We start from the raw sequence: 17,418 nt of genomic DNA on the forward strand, positions 1-17,418 counted from the left end.
GTGAGCTTGGCCACAGACACATGCCTGCACCCCCCATGTGTTAGGTCCTGCCTTCTTTGTCTCAGGTCTGTGTTGCTAGGCCACAGTGCATTTAGGATTGCTTATTTAGTCTATAATATGCCAATATGTCAGATGGAATCCAGAAGAGTGACAGCATACAACCACACACTCAAGTGAAAATGTTTCTCGACAACTCAGATTATTTATGGTCTAACAGTTAACCAGTCACTCAAGTTGGGGGTTTGCATGCCATAGGGCTGTTTTATTATCCTCAACATAAAGATGCCTGTACATAAACAATATTTACTATGACAGTCTGCTAGCCGGCTTGTTAAAACCATGTTGTGTCAGGATAGGATTGTTATAACTGAAGCAGAAAGTGCCTTACTGTTTGTGTTTGCCTCCGTGTGAGCATACCTGGCTCACAGGAAGTGCTCATATATTTTGCTTAACATATTCACCGAACATTTACTTATTGAGTTCCTATTATGTGCTGGGTTCTTCTCTAAACATTGGGGACACAAAACAGAAAAAATGTCCCTTTTACTATGAGGCTTACATTCTAATTGGGGGAGACAGTAAATAAACATGTGTCAGTGCTTTGAAGAAAAATAAAGTAGAGAATGATGGGTGGCAGTGTTATGGTCTGGGACAGCCTCTCTTGTTGGGTGACATGTGTTCAGATAAGGGAATGAAGTGAGTGACTGGAGAGTAGAGTCTTCCAAGAAGAACCAACAGTACGAGCAAAGGCCCTGAGGCAGGAGCATGCTCAATATGTTCAAGAAACAGCAAGGAGGCCGGCGTGGCTGCAGTGGATGACTGGAAGAGAGAAACGGTGAGAGGTAGGGTAAGAGAGTTAGCAGAAAGATTGGGGCATATGTGGCTTGATTGTATAGATCCTGAAGTCATGGTAAGGCCTTTGAATATTGATGGACTGGATGAATGAATGAACGAATGAATGAGTGAAAAGTGCTAGTCCTGTGCTGTGTGTTAGGACAGGTAAAAGTCATCTTCTCCCTGCGGCTCCAGCACTAATCAGAGCAGACACCACTTACTAAATTAGACATGATCGAATTTAATCCTCCAACTGTACCAGTGAGTGATACATGACCCTCTTCTATAGATTAGGACACGGACAAACCTGCATCTCTGAGCAAGACCTGTGGTCTAAACCATTTCAGCTACTGAGACCCTTAGGCAGGACAATCTGATTGAACATAAGAAAGAATTTTTAAGTGAGTAGAGCTAATGGAATAAGGAATAGGCCATCTGGAGAAGGGAGGAGTGCCCCAGGAGGGAAGCATCGCAGAAGCAGACCAGGTGTAGGGTGGGGTGATCTCTGAGCTAAATCTGAAAGTTCCTTAAGGCTTTCATTTCTTCATCTGGGCTTTTCTCTCTGATGGCCGGGAAAGAAATATCAGGGAAAGTGTAATATTTTCAATGTTTATGTGTTTGTAAAGAAACTCACAGGTAAATACTGGCCATTAAAAGTATCTGCAGCTTATAAATGATAATTGCGAGATGTATAAATCAGAATCATTATTTACAGTCATTATTTGAAGTAATTTTTCCCTTAAATTACAAAAATAATACATACTCATGAAATGAGTATATATAAGAATATACAAAAAAAAAAAAAAGAATCTTCTTTCTCTTCTTGTGCTCTCTGCCGCTGGTATGTATTCTTCCCTTCTTTCCTCCATGCACACATAAGTAGGTACCAACATGCCCACATGTCCTGGTCTACTAACAACATGTGTCCACATACCCCACTTGACTAGCAGTAAGAGTTCGGTTCATTTTATCTGCTGGACTTCATAACACACGAGCAGTGACAGCCAACACTCAGAATCTTGCTTGTTTTTTCTTTTGTTAACAAGATAACATGGATACCTTCCACATCAATAAGTATATTTCTAGCACATTCTTTAAAATAGTTGCTTAATATTCCAAAGTATAGATATAATGATTTATTGAACTGTTCACCAATGGAAGGACACCCAGCATGTTTCTTTTTATTATATTATTATCAACAATGCTACAATAAAAATTCTTATAAAGTACACTTATATTCTTATGCTTGGAGTACATTTGTAAGTGTAGAATTGTTGGGTTAAAAGCACGCACATTTTAATTTTTATAGCTCCTAAGATATTAGTTTCCAAGCATGTCTAGGCACATGTCATGCCCTATCAGCAGGGCTTGATTCTGCCCTTCCCCACATCATCAAAAACAGTTTTTAAAAAAATTTTTGCCAAATTGATGAGCAAGAAGTAATCTCTTTCTCCCTTTTTAATTTATCCCCCGACTACTAATTAAACATCTTTTTAAATGCTTATTAGTCACTTATATTTCACTTCCTATAAAATGCTTATCTGTATCACTTTACAATTTTTTTCTAGTCTTGTCTTTTTTCATATAGATTTTTAAAAATTTTTTGATGAGCAGTCATGTTACACATGTCTTCTGGCACATTCTTCTGGTATACTGTCTGTCTTTTATATTGGTTATGGCATCTATTGCTATAAAAATGTTTTTAATTCACATATAAATTGATTCTTTTTTGCTTGATGGCTTTGAGGTCTGTCCTGTACTTAGGAAGGTAACCCCATTCCAAGAGTATACAAATATTACTCTCTATTTTTTCTAATGTCCTTAAACTTTTTATAATTGAGGTGAAATACTTATAAAATTAACCATTGTACATCCTGAAATGTGCAATTTGGTGGCATTTAGGACATTCACTAAGTTGAACAACCATCACATCTACCTAGTTCCAAAGCATGTTCATTACCTTAAGGAAACACCACATCCCCGATGGTCACTCTCCATTCCCTCCACAGCCCAGGCCCTGGCACCTACTGATCTGTGTTCCATCTCTATCAATTTGTCTGTTCTGTGTATTTAATGTAAATGGGACCAGACAATATGTGTGACTTTTGGGGTCTGGTTTCTTTTATTAGCATAATGTTTTCAGGGTTCATCTAGGTTGTAGCACGTATTAATACTTCATTCCTTTTGTGGCTGAGTAATATTCCATTGTACCAATAGCAGCCTTAAACTTTTATTTTGCTTTGTGTTACAATTAAAATATATTTTTGTATACGATGTAAGGGAGGGGTTTAACTTCATAAAATCATAGATACTAACGGGTTCTTTTATTACTATTGGAGAAACCAATACCCAGGAGCAAATGAAAATAAATTACAATTCTCTAATTACATTTATATTTCAGCACCCACATTAACCTGAGACCTAAATACTTTCAATGCTTCCTGTTGTGACATTTGCCAGAGATGAAGCCAAACAACAAATTATTTACCAATCTTTACCATAATAGTCTTAAACAATCACACTGACTCTTGGGCCTCTTAATGGTTCCCCTCTGCCTTGGGCATTATCAGGTTTGTGGAGTGACATTTATTTAATCAATGAATTAACATTATATGGCTCATCTTAAAAGATACTTAAAACATACAGCTCTCTAATTTGAACCCATGTGAGTTGAGAGTTCAGAAGTAGCATTGGCATTCTGGTTAACTTATTTTCTAAATGTTTACTCAGGAGTGGTGAGAATTTTTTACCTTGATGCTGATTATGATTAGCATAGCAATCACTCTTGTATAATTAAAAAGCAGACAAGAATTTTCTTTGGCTTGTTTATTAATTCCCTTATGAATCTTTTTTTCCCCAGCAATGAGGGCAAAGTGATTTATGTTAGTCATAAGAAAATGTGGGTATAGCTATCCCCCTTAAAGAATAGCCACCCCTTCCCCGGTGACTGAAAGTAGTATGTGGCCCCTCTGTTCTCCCCTTTCATCCCCTTGCTTGGGCTAGTAATCATACCAGCCACGGCCCTCACAATTAGCCATTGAGTTGTATTCATTTTAGCTACTGATCTGTTGGCAGGCCAGAGAGAGAAGCAAAGACCTTTTTGCCAGAGAGGCAATGATTGGAAACCACTGCAGCATGGGATAGCCCTTTCCAAATCTTGCCTGTGTGAGTCTGACTCCCTCAGCAGGCCCCAGGAGGCCAGCTCAGCTCCACGCCTCTGCCTCTCCACTTGGAACTCAAGTTAAGCTGGGAATGATGTTTTGGGCCTCACTTTTAATAAAGACTATTATTTATGGATTGGCCCTGGCTGGTTTGGCTCAGTGGATTGAGCGTCGGCCTGCGAGCTAAGTGTCGCTGGTTCGATCTTCCAGTCAGGGCACATCAGAGAAGGAAAACTCTGACTCCAAGAAACCTCCGCTGCCTTGCGGCATACCTCTTCAGGGGAAAGGCTAAGGGAGTAAACCCCAACAGAAAATCCGGAGCCGGAGTCCCTAAGGCGGTTTGACGTTGTAGTCAACACCGGCAACTCCTGCGGCGCACCTGAAGCCAAGCTGTATCGACTTCGTCTTTCCCTTGGACCCTTCAGCTGTGAAGAGAGGGGGGGTCTGCTGCATGGGCAACAGCAGACCCTCCATGTCACCCTGCCCAGGCTCTGTAGCTTCAGCTTCACTGGAGAGGACACTCCAGCATCATCACAAGATGTCGATTCAACACGGGAGGAGACAGATACCGTGTCACTCCCGAGTCGGACTGCACAGCCATTCTCGGCGGTGCAGATAGACTCTTAAGAAGCTACACCATCGTCTCTTGAGACGGACGGCTGCCGACGGATATTTATGGATTATGTGATATATGTAGGCATTGTGTGCTTCCTGTCATTTAATCCTCTCAATGGTGTGAGACAGGTGTGATTACCATTCCCATTTTCAGATGAGGAAACTGTGGCCTCAAGCAATAAGTAACTTGCCTGAGGTCCTCTAGCTTGTAAGTGTGAGAAGTGGGATTGAGGCACAGCTCTGCCTGACTTCAAGGCCCTGCCTCTAAACCAGCATGTTTGTTCTTTCTCTCCAAACTTCACCATGTCACATGCCTCTTCTAGAACTAAAGCTTCATCTATCTGAAGACACACATGCCCCTTCTAACAAAGATGCAATGACAACACTGTTGGTGACACAACACAGTGCCAGGCTGTCATTGCCTTTCCTGTCTGTTGTCCACTAAGGATCTTATGAGGAGGATCCTATCATGACTCCTACTTACAATATGAGGAACTGAGGCACACAGGAATCTCACAGCAGGGAAGCAGGTGAGATACAAGAAGGCACTGTCAAAGCCCAGATGCTGCTGTGCAGCCACAGCTTCCGTGGTCCAATGGCTGAGTCGGGTTTGTAGTTTGCTCCAGGGAAGGATGTGGGAATTCTTTTCTCACGACATCTTTCCACGCAGCTCCTCTGTAATTTTCATCTACCACTTCTGTCAAGATACTCTTTAAAGCTCCTCACTCCAAGGAAATGTTTTTCTAATAATGCTCTCAATGCTCAGGGATCATTCCTGTGGTCACCTCAATACTCAGTGTTCTCTCTGGGCTTTTGGGTCCCACCTTGCTTTTGTGGTGCCTGCCAGCAACCTGCTGCCTAACACAGAATCTTCTGATCCAACCTGAACTAACTCTCTGGGGTTACCGTCCACATCTCTCCACAGGTGCTAAGGCAGCTGCCTCCACTGGGGGTGGCTGGGCATGGAGAGGAGGAGAAGAGCATGAGGGCGGAGGGGCACAGCTGGAGGAGATGAGGACAACTGAGGCCCAGACTGGGGCGCTCCTTCTGGGGCAAATGCTCTGCAACGATTTCCTATTAACTTGCCTTACCTTGATCTGGGCAGATTTATGAATTTTTAGGAACAGGTTTCAGAAAAAATTTGTTCAGGTTAAGATGTTGAATTTTATGATAATATTCTTTATAAAGTCCCAAGATGACCTCAAATAGCACCTAAAATTTTTGCACTGAGTTTTGCTTTTAAATGGCTACATATTTAATAACAGTGATGATAATGATAGAAGTACCAAACAGTATTTATCAGGCACTTTTTATGTGTCTGGCAATATTTTAAGAGCCTGGAATATATTGACTCTTTTAATTCTCAGGAAGACAGTACTATCCCCCCGCCGCTACATTCCCCCCCTCCAACACACACACACCACATTTACAGGCGAGGAAACAAATCTGGCTCAGTGCCCAGTTATCCAGCTGTCAGGGGCAGAATCAGGAGTCAGTTTTTGTCAGCTTGTTGCACAAACCATACCTGTGTTCTGTGTGGTCTATTTGAATCAAGAACTTGCAGAGATAACATTCACCACCATAATCACAAAAATGTTTCTTAACTCACAATTCCTAACATTTATTTCTTTGCATCCTTCTGGTGTCAGAGGCTTTAATATCTCATCTCATTTAGTCTTTACAACTATGTTTTGAAAAAAGTACAATTATCATCTTACTTTAAAGGTGTGGAAACTGAATCTTAGGGCAGTTAAGATAGTTGCCATGGTCAAATAGCTGGAAAGTAGCAGGGTCAGAACCAATTTGACTCCAGATCTAATTTTTTAAGGATGCATTACTCTGTGCTCTTTCACAGTATAATGCAGAAAGAGAAGAGATAGTTATTTTTTTTAATTAAAAAATGAGTATCTTGTTAAGAATCTAGATTAATGACTTCCCCCTGTATTTTGTGAATTTTAATGTAACTTCATAGGAAAGTCAATGAATAACTGTAGCATTGACCTTGAGGGCTTATCCAGCTTTTTATTCCTATTGAATAATTTATTCTTCATAAATCAAAAATCTTATAGTTATTCAGTTTTACCATTCATGGTAAAATTTTCTATCTTTCCTATCTTACCTGTTAACATACTTTTTGTCCTTTTTCCATGTCTCAGATTGAATCCGGCCTCACCTCAATTCTCTTACTCAAATAGATTATTCTTGGCTTCTTGACCCACCTCAGACCTCTCTCCCAAGCTCCTGACCTCATTTTATCTGCTCCCTGGGCACTGCTCAAATCCCCCATCAGAGATCCATCATGTCTGAAACCTGACAAATCAGGACTTTCTCCTGACTTTCCATTTTCTAATTATGATGCTCCTGTCCTGGTCACTCAGGTTTAAAACTTTATGATCATATTTTATATTTCTTTCTCCTCCAAAACCCAATCCTTTCATTCTTTTACTCACCTATTTACTCACTCTGTGTGAAGGGGGTTGAGCACAAGTCATACCCATCCATTCATTCATCCACTCAGCAAGGATCATACATCTACAGCTGGACCATGGGTCCAAGGCCAGACCAGACAAGCCAACAATTAGAGGGTGTCTCATATTAATATTTAATAGCAAGTAGACAATAAGTGCACAAAGTGAGGTGCATGTGGGGTTTCACAAGAGGAAGAGATTGCTCTTAGCTGAAGAATAATTGGAGATCATGGATTACATCACATCCCCTGCCTTTCCTGCCACATTCATTACCAGATCCCAAGCACAGAAATCTAAAGCAAAGTTCAGTGCTGAACTTTAAAGTTAAGGCTACAAGTAAGTCATTTACCAATTCCTGCCCCATTAGTCCAAGCCCATCTCAGATTTAAATTTCAGTCTATGTTCAGCAGGATGCTTCCAGAGAGCTCTCATCAGAGAAGAACATCATAATCTAGTTTAGGAATTTTAAACATTTGCTGTTGATACCGCACAGGGAATGGACTGCAGGAACAAAAGAGTAGAAGCTGGGAGGCTAGTGTGGAACTGACTGAGGTGGTCCAAGTAAGAGACTGACATTTTCTCCATGATCTAGACTAGGGGTTGGCAAACTATGGCCCATGGATCAAAGTTGGCCCATTACCTATTTTTGTAAGCAAAGTCTTATTGGAACACAATGATGCTCATTTGTTTACATGTTACCTATGACTGCTTTCAAACTACAACAGCAGAGTTGACTATTTGCAACAGAGACCATCTGGCTTGCAAAGCCTAAAATATTTCCCATTTTACCTTCTATAGAAAAAGTCTGCTGACCCCTGCTCTAGATGCACTATTTTCTTTCAAATATTAGAACATGCAAAGTGTTTTTCCACCTCAGATTCTAGCACATGCTATTCCATCTGCCTGAAACACTCTTTCCTTACCTTTTGCACTGCAATTTTTTTAGCTTTCTGATCTCATTAAATGACAAAAAAGATTTTGGAACTGAAAAAAAAGGACATTCTATTCTATTCCTCAACCCTATTTGAATACTTAGTGATACTTCTGTAATTGGCCACAACTTTTAATTACATATATATTTGTGTATTGTCTGTCTCTCCCATTAAATGGTAAATGTCATATGGGTGGGGACCATGTCTTTTTTATTGACCATTATAGACCTAATGTAAAGATAGGATGCTAAATAAATGTTCTGTTCCAAGAATAGATAATTAATGAAATGACATGATTCTTGACAGATGTATAATTGATTTTATATTTTAAAATTAATATTAAAACTAAACAAAATTCCCCACCAATAAAATAGGAACTAAAAACAGTTGACCACTCCCTATAAAGTAATAAGAAAAAAATAGCAACTCAAATTTAAAAAGCAAAATACTTGATAAATAAATACCCACAAAAGAGGATGTCCAAATAGCTGATAAACATGAAAAGTTGTTTCAAATTCATTACTCATCATGAAAATGTAAATTAAAACCAAATGCAAATTTGAAATTAAAACCACATACATCCACTAGAGTGGCTAGACTTATAGAGGCAGAAAACACCAAACATCGGCAAGCATGTGGAGAAAATAAAACTGTCTTACACTGGGGATATACACTGGCACAACTTCTTTGGAAAACTGTTAGGCAGTGTCTGCTAAAGCTGAACTTATGCCTTATCTGTGACCAAAAAGGACTGCACATATGTTCCCACACAAAAACCAATGTAAAATAATAATAGCAGCACCTCTAGAATAGTCCCAGATGGAACTATTAAATATCTATGAATAGAACATATATATATAGTCTTTCCAGAAAAAAAAAATGTAGGATCTGTCGGAAAAAGTCTAGCCATTGTTAATATAATGAAAATGGTTTGCATGACATCAATGTGACCTGGCAGCCAAGGAAGGTGGACTGGAAAGTGTATCTGTGAACAATGACGACTTCACTGTACTAGTCAGTGCGGGCGGTAGATGCCGTTGAGTGAGCATGTGTACTGTGTGGCCATCACATCCAAAATGACTGAGTGAGTAGAGCAAAAGATCTGCAACAAATTTTGTGTGAAGCTTGAACAGTCCTCCACAGAAACTCTTCAGATGATTCTGAAGGCAACAGCTGTGGGCAACTGATGATTGGCAGCTTTATCATGACAAAGCGCCCTCTCATGCATCATGTCTTGTTCAGGGTTTTTTTTGCAAAACATTAAATTACCCCAGTGACTCAGCCCCCATACACCTCAGAGTTGGCACCCTGTGACTTCTGGCTTTTCCCAGTATTAAAATCACCTTTGAAAGGGAAGAGATTTCAGATCATCAATGAAATTCAGGAAAATATGACAGGGTAGCTGATGGCGATTGGAAGAACTGTGTGAGGTCCCAAGGTGCCTACTTTGAAGGGGACTGAGGTGTCATTGTCCTATATACAGTGTTTCTTTTATCTTGTATCTTATTCAATAAATGTCTCTATTTTTAATATTAAAAATTAAATAAAAATAGAAATAGTCTGTTTCGTTCTGATTTTAAAAGTAGTGTGTTTGTTAAAAAAGGTACTTCAAAAATATAGAGAAGAATAAAAGGTACATATATATTTATATCTAAATCTATAATTTTTGATAGTGAGAGTTATTTTTTAAACTGAAATAGTATCACATTAAAATATAGTTCACAATCTGCCTGTGTCACCTAACAGTATGACATGAACTTTTTTCAATGTCAGTAAATATAAGCCAACATTTTTCTTTTTGATGTGCCATAATGGATGATAGTCCACACTAATAGATACTTAAAAATTACCTCTCCAAATTTTTAATTTTTTAAACAGTGGGGTCAAGTTTGTATATATGGTTAAATATTTAAGACAAAAATTTATTTAAGGGACATACCTAGAAGAGTTATTACCTTGTCACATGGTATTTAAAATCAAGGCACTGGCTAGATCATCTGCACTAGGGTTGTGCCAGCTTTATACCCATTGACATTACAGGGAAGTACATGTTTTTCTATATCCTGAACAATATTTGATATTGTCATTCTTTTAAATATTTTTGAATCTCTTGACCTTGAGTATTATTAGAGGGGTGACCACATATGAGCAGGTAAGACTGATGTTGGTTCTGACAAGATGGTGGGGTGGATTATACTTTTAAATAGAACCCATAGGATTTGCTGATCCATTGGATGTAGAGAGTAAGAGAAAGAGAGGTGTTTAAGATGATCCTAAGACTGATCTAAGTTGACTTGAGACTCATCTGTGCTAAATATGAGTTCCATCTAAGATGCCCTTCTTCCTTTATACAAGAGCCTGTGATAGGTGCTACAGAGATGAATAAGTTCAGTAACAAGCATTTGAGTAAATATCAACATAAATCTGCTGAAAAAGAAAAACAGCATCTAAGGGAAAAGATACAGAAACTGGTTAAGTCACTGAGAGATACTCTAGAGACCAGGCATGTTGGTTCCTAAGTATTCATCCTATGGCCCACTCAAGTCACTGGGCAATTTCCTAACCTTAGCAATATTGACTTTGTGTCTGGTAATTCTTTGTTGTGGGGATATATCCTATGCATTTTGGATGTTTAGCACTATCCCTGTTTTCTACCCATTAGATGCCAGTAGAAATACCTGACTCCCCCTTGAGTTGTGACAATCAAAAATATCTTCTGATCTTACCAAATGTCTTCAGGGGAGAAAATTGTCTTCATTAAGAACTGCTACTTTATGGACTTTAGTATTGTTCAAGGTGCCAAAATTCCATTCACTGGGGTCAATACACTATACCCACGTGTCTCATGTAGCAGTTTTGCATGTGGGCAGAACCTCTGTTCTGTGTAGCCAATGCCCTTTTCAATATCCCCTTCCAAAGGTGAATTTCACTGGCCCATCCAGCTGGATCCCAGAGCATTCAGCATATCCAACCACATGTCACTTCTAGTACATCTGTGTCTGCCCAGCTGCTGCTTACTAGCTATGTGTCCACAAACCACTAGGTGCTTTCCTTATCATCTGCCTTGGTTGATGTATCATTTGGATCTCCACTCAACTATACTCCTCGGAGAGCTTTTTGTGACCCCCATGATTGGGCTAGATGCCTCCTTGAAAATTCAATCTTATCTTGTCCTCCTTTTCTCTTAATGCCTTTTCATTTGAAATTATATTTGTATTTGATAATCATTTGATTGTCAGCTCCCTCAGAGGAATGTGACCTCCATGAAAGTGGAAATGTGGGATTTTTGCACATGATTAAACCCCACTCACTCAAAATATAACAGACTCCCATTTATTTTGTCGAATGAAAATATAATTAGATTAATTAGGATAAAGTTTGTAAGGCACCCTGTAAAAATGCTGTTCCCATAAACAATAAATGGTGATTGTGATATTATTTTACTATTATTATTATTTATAGTGAATACAGAGAGAAACATGCTCAGCAGTTATAAATTCATGTGCACTGATTTATTCCCTTCCTTGTTTATTTCTATTTTCTCTTTACACTTTTTCTTTTTTGTCTACTGTAGCTTCACGGTATAAAAAAAAAAAGTCTCTGTGTTTAAAATTTTATAAGAGAATAAGTCTAAAATTATTATGGAAACTTAAGGAACTATTAAATACAATGAGGCATTATTATGGATTTCACCAGATGCAGTTGAAATAGTTCCAGACCCATGAGGGTTAAGTTCCAAGGGCAAACCTACACAGGACAGTCTGAGACCCGAACCAGCCTTAATCTCCCAGGATTTTCCCTGTAGGGCTGTTTGTGGACTGAGTAATTAAGGCCAAGATGGATGTTGCAGAGCTGAGCAGGGCAGAGAGGGCATCCTACCAGAGCCTAGGTCTCCTTTTCTGAGACAGTCGCATGTCAGAGGCAATTGAATTGGGTGCTCAGTACTGAAAGCACAATTCGATTGTCTGAGAAAACAGAACCCAATTGAGTTTTCTCTTGGCTCCAAGAGAAGCTTCATCATCCCATGTGGAGTGACCCAGAACTCCTACTTTATCTTTGGACTTTTTTGAGCATCCATTTCCTCTGGGACACTTGCTATCTGAGGCAAGCAAATATGCATCGTTTCACTTCCCAGAACTTGGGATGTTACCATTGATTAAGTTTTCTGAGGTGCAATGAGCAATACATCTCACATAGGCAGTAATGAACAGTGGAATCAGTCCATCCCTGATTCAGAGTTCAGAGGATGTTGGCATGCCTCCTCCCCTGGATGATCACCAGAGGGGAGACCATTTGACACATAAAATCCAAACCTCCAAACCACCTTAGAATACATAAAACTCTGGGGCATCCAGAAACTCTTTCCTTCCTCTCCCCCTGGAAACACCTGTAAACTTAAGAAGGACTGTCATGACCAGCAAGTAAGACAACAAACAATCTCCTTCTCTGTACCTAATGCAGTGTAAGCAAGCAATAAGGACAGATTAGCCTTCTCCAAACATGAATAATTCACATGCAGCAGGTCTCCACTGATCTGACAACCAGATCTGAAACACAGAAAAATTGTCTACAATCTACCATTTTAGCCTCAGAATTTCCTCCTTCCACATTAATGCTGGAGATCATTGTGCTGGATGTAAACTTTGAGCTTCCCTGATTTAAAAAGATAAGTTCTTGACTCCCTACCTCATTCCTTATATCAGCTCTTTGGAATGTGAAGGGGTCCCCAAAGGGCAGTTTGAAAACCATTGCATTATTCAAGAATCTACATATCTATGCAACCAAAGACCTGGGGAACCCAGTTTTGTTCTCAATGGAGAATGTGAGTCCTCAGGCCCTATCCTTATCAGTTCTACCAGGTCCCTGATGCATCAAGACATGGGCTCATGGCTGTCCTCCCCTGGACAAAGGCACCAGCTGAAAGAGGGTAGGGGACTGAACCCCAATCTCACCCGCACCTCTGCTCACTGAGCCAAACATCTTGTCACAGGGCTTCCTGCATCTAGAGGCAGGGACACATTTTCCTAATTTGCATAAAGGCACACAGCCATAGCTCCAGTTCTTATTCTGTTTTTTTTTCCCCTGCTATATTCTAGAAGATACCCATTAATTAAGAATGAGAAAGCTCAAACACAGCAAAAGGAAGTGATGGGGGCTGTGCTTGCAGGTGAACAAGCTCTGCTCACCCAGCTGACCACCTCATCTCCCCAACCTTGCTTTCTGGAGAGTTCAGAGTGCTGCTCACTCACCAGGCAGGGCAGGTCCCCGAACTCTGCTTGGGGGAATTAACAGGCAGAGATGCAAAACTGACTTAATTATTCTTTAATTATGTTCCACATCATTACCTCAGCAAGGGGACTCTTGCAGGGCCTGTCTCACTATCAAGGGGAAGGTTAGAGGGGAAGATAGAATTTCTCCATGATTCTGTCTGCAGAGGCACTTCAGCTTTGCAAAGTTTTCTCATCAGTCTAGTTGGGCGTGAAAAGATAGAAGAATGTCCTTCCCTCAAAGCTCAGTGGAGTGGAAGCAGGAAGATAAAGGAGACTTTGAAACTGATAATTGAAAGAAAAATTCTATCCAAGCCTTTCAAGTCCTCATGGGCTCAAGTTCTTTTTTTCCTCCAGCATGGTATGTCTGCTACAGGAGGTTGGGAGAGAATGCCTATCAGAGATGCTTTCATGCTGAGCAGCAGCCAAGGCCACAGGCTTAGCCAGGAAGGTAAGCTTCTTTCTCAGGGATGGTCTAAATACACCAGGGGCATGGAGAAATAGCCCACTGAGAAAACAGAGAGTGGCACCTTCTGAAGTTTAACCGTAGAGTCTAGGGATATGAAAGTGGAAGGGTTTCAGAAATCATCTAGCCAACCACTTAATTCTGTCATGTCTATGAAACATCTCATCCAGCCTCTGCTTGGGGCTGGGAAAGAGTTTATAACCTGACAAGCTAGCCCATCCGTTAACTCGGGCACCTGTTTTCTATAGCACGCTCTTTTAATTTCCTTTCAACAATCCACTCATTAAACAGTTGCTTCAGAAACAGGGTTGAATCCTAGCTCTGCCCCTTGCTAACTGCATGATCATTAGCAAGTAGGTTCATTTCTCTGAACCTCAGTTTCTTCATCTGTAAAATGGGAGTTAATAATAGTATTTATTTCTTATGATGTTAATGTATTTCAAGATCTTGACATAAGGCTTTAAAAAATATTAATGCTCTATTCTATACCACATATGGATGGGGCATACTACAATGCCTTCTAAAAAGTAAGATCTTTAAGGTCCGCATGGACTATGTATGCACTGTTGTCCATTTAACTGTATTTCAGAGCATAATGTGAGCCATAGTCCACAGTAAGTCCTCAATGAATATTTGTTGAAAAAGTGAATAAACAAATATGGAAGACATAGTGAAGTGTGGTAAATGCAATAGAGCAAGTCCAGAATGCTATGGGGGCAGAGAGGAGAGGGAGCTCCATTTCTGAGAAACTAATGCTAATTTAAGGCTGAATAAATCATTGGTTCTGTGTAGGCCAAGGTCTTTCAGAACATTCTCACAAGTCACTCCTGATAGTATATGGTTTTCTTCCTCCCACTTCCTTGCCCACTTGTATCACTCTCCTCCCTCTGCCAAGGACAACAGTATCCTTACAACTATATGACCCAGAACTGGACAAACAGTCCCACTGCAGCCTGAGCAGCCCCAACTCTAGCAGATTTGCTGACTGAGACCAGTGAAAACAACACTCTCACGGGTCTTCAGCACCAGGCCTGCTCTCGGAGTCCATGCACGATGCCCCTTCTTCCACACTTGGTTGATATATTTATGTGCAACCTGAAATACACTTATTTAAGTTAAATTGAATTAGCTTCATTTTCTTTGGTGATGTTGAGGACGACAGGATAACGGGTTCCTCTGACATGTTACAAAACCAGGTTGGGATGGCTGACAAAGTGATCCTACAGCAGCTGAGGTCCTGGAGAATAACATGTTCAGGAGCTGAGAGAGGACTCACCCTGGGCACTGCATTTTGGTTTGGCTGTGGATCTTGGGAGACCCTCATATAATGCAGAGGCTGCATGGTTCAGAGACATATTTCCCCTCATGTGCGCTGGGTCCACCCATGTCACCTAAGATGATTCTATGTGGGACTCAGATGACAGTTCTAGAATGCTCGTAGTTAAGTATCTCCATGTGTCAAAGATAAACTACAACCAGTGCTTCAGAGCTATGTTTTCATATTTGTCATGTCTATTTACACCAATTAAAGTTCAAAGATGAGTCCATTGAAAGTGTATGGGGAAATGGATGCACAGGTGGTGCACAGATAATGCAAACACTAAGGCTGGGCCAGGGGGCAGACTGAGTACTCTACCCAGGGTCTGGGAGATCTGAGCTGTGACTGCAGCTGCTCCCAGCCTGAGTCTCCCTGTCTGTGAGATGAGGGAGAGTCATTTCCACTCAGCCATCAATATCATGGGTAAGAATAAAGTAAGATGATAAGAGTACCTGCCATTAAAGTAAGATGATAAGAGTACTTGCCATTTACTAATCTGATTTACTAAATTCTAGCACGGGGTCAAATTCTTCACACATTCTACTCCACCCTTCCAGCATTCTAATATCATAAGTGCTGTTAATCTCTCCAGTCTACAGAAGAGCAAATTGAGACTCAGGAAGATCTGAGGCAACAAAATCACACAGATTATAAGAGACAGAGCCAGACTCTAAGCCTCAGTCTCCCAGAGGCCAAAGTCTATGTTCTTCACCACCCCCTTGGTGTGTCTGATGGTGAGTGTTGCAGACACAGAGCCTGATCAAAAGAACCAAAAAGGAGCAGCATGCGTAATGCAGAATGAGAGCCCCATGAGGGCTGATTTGTCTGCTCTGTTCATCGTTGTGTCCCCAGTGCACCTGGGGAAGTTCCTGACACACTGTAGATGCTCACTAAATGTGTGTGTGTGTGTGTGTGTGTGTGTGTGTGTGAGTGTGTGAGAGAGAGAGAGAAGAGGGAAGTGAGAGGAGGGGAGGGGAGAAGAGGGAAGGGAGGGAAGGGGAGGTCAAAAAAAGAAAAAAAGAAAGGAGAAAGGAAGGAAGAGAAGGAAGGAGAGATGTGTGGAGGGAGAGAGCGAGAGGAGAAAACAGTCTTTGGGAAGATGAAAGTGACTGTGTTCTGGTTATGAAAAGAAGAAGTCAGGAGAGTCAGACTCACTACTTGGTAGTCAGGAGCTGGAGTAAGTGCAGCTGCAACCATTCCTGGGAGAGGGACAAGGGGATGGCCAGTTTAACCACTGACAGGTTGGTTCATCCTGTGCATAGGCTCATTCTGTGCCAGAGAAGGCAAGCTGTCAGGGTGTGCCCTGGAGGAATGATGGGAAGCAGATGTAAGAACAGTCCACTTACACTGAGAGGATATCTTCAGAAACACCAATAATAATGCATATTTTTGAAAACTACTTTCATACCAACATAATATACATCAATACATGTATTAGCTTCTAGTATTATAGAATCAAAAGTCTAGAAGAATCATTGCAAAATGATCTTGTTCTAAGAACCAAAAAAGAAATATATAAATACCAAAATTAAGGATTTCTATATGGAAAAATATGCCATGAAGTTAAAAAATAACAGAGTTGGAAAAGTTGTGCAAGATATTTGAAAGACAAAGGACAGCATTAGTATTCAAATATGCATAGTGCTCCTGTGACTCAATAAGGAATAGACAAATACTGTACACTGACAAAGTTCTCTAAAACATATGGTGAAAAAAGCAAGTTACAGAAAAACACATATAATATGATGCCATTATATTAAAAATAGGAATACATGCATAATGTTTAACTACATAGGAAAATACATAAAAAAAGGGATTGGAAAAAATGCACCCCAAACTGATGAGAGTGGTTATTATCTCTGGGGAGCAGCACTGGTGTAGGAAAACTAGGAGGGAAACTTCCATTGTTTGTCATACAGCTTTACACACGGAGAGAATCATTTACTCATATATTACTGAGATAAATTTTTTAAAGGACAAAGACAGAAAAAGAGAATTTTAATCTCTCTGGGAACTTCTGAACCTACATCATCCCCTAAACTGAGCTTTTTGCCTTTTACCGCTCCTTTACTTTTACACCGATCAGGAGCTAATTACTCCAGAGTTTGTTACACACACATTCAGATGTCTACACCCACTAACACAGTCACTGGGAATCAGAATGCTGGAAACACCAGAGACCTTGGAGGGATCTCATTTAATTCTCTTGTTTCAGAGAGAAGGCACTTCTGATGGTTAACTTTGTGTGTGAATTTGACTAGGCTAAGATACCCAGATGTCTGGTTAATGTTATTTCTGGGGGTGCTGTAAAGACCCTGAGTTCCTTCCACACCAAATGCTATTTCACCATCATCAAG

This window comes from Furipterus horrens, unplaced genomic scaffold (assembly GCF_987537825.1).
Source record: "Furipterus horrens unplaced genomic scaffold, mFurHor1.1.pri manual_scaffold_7, whole genome shotgun sequence".
Lineage (NCBI taxonomy): Eukaryota > Metazoa > Chordata > Mammalia > Chiroptera > Furipteridae > Furipterus > Furipterus horrens.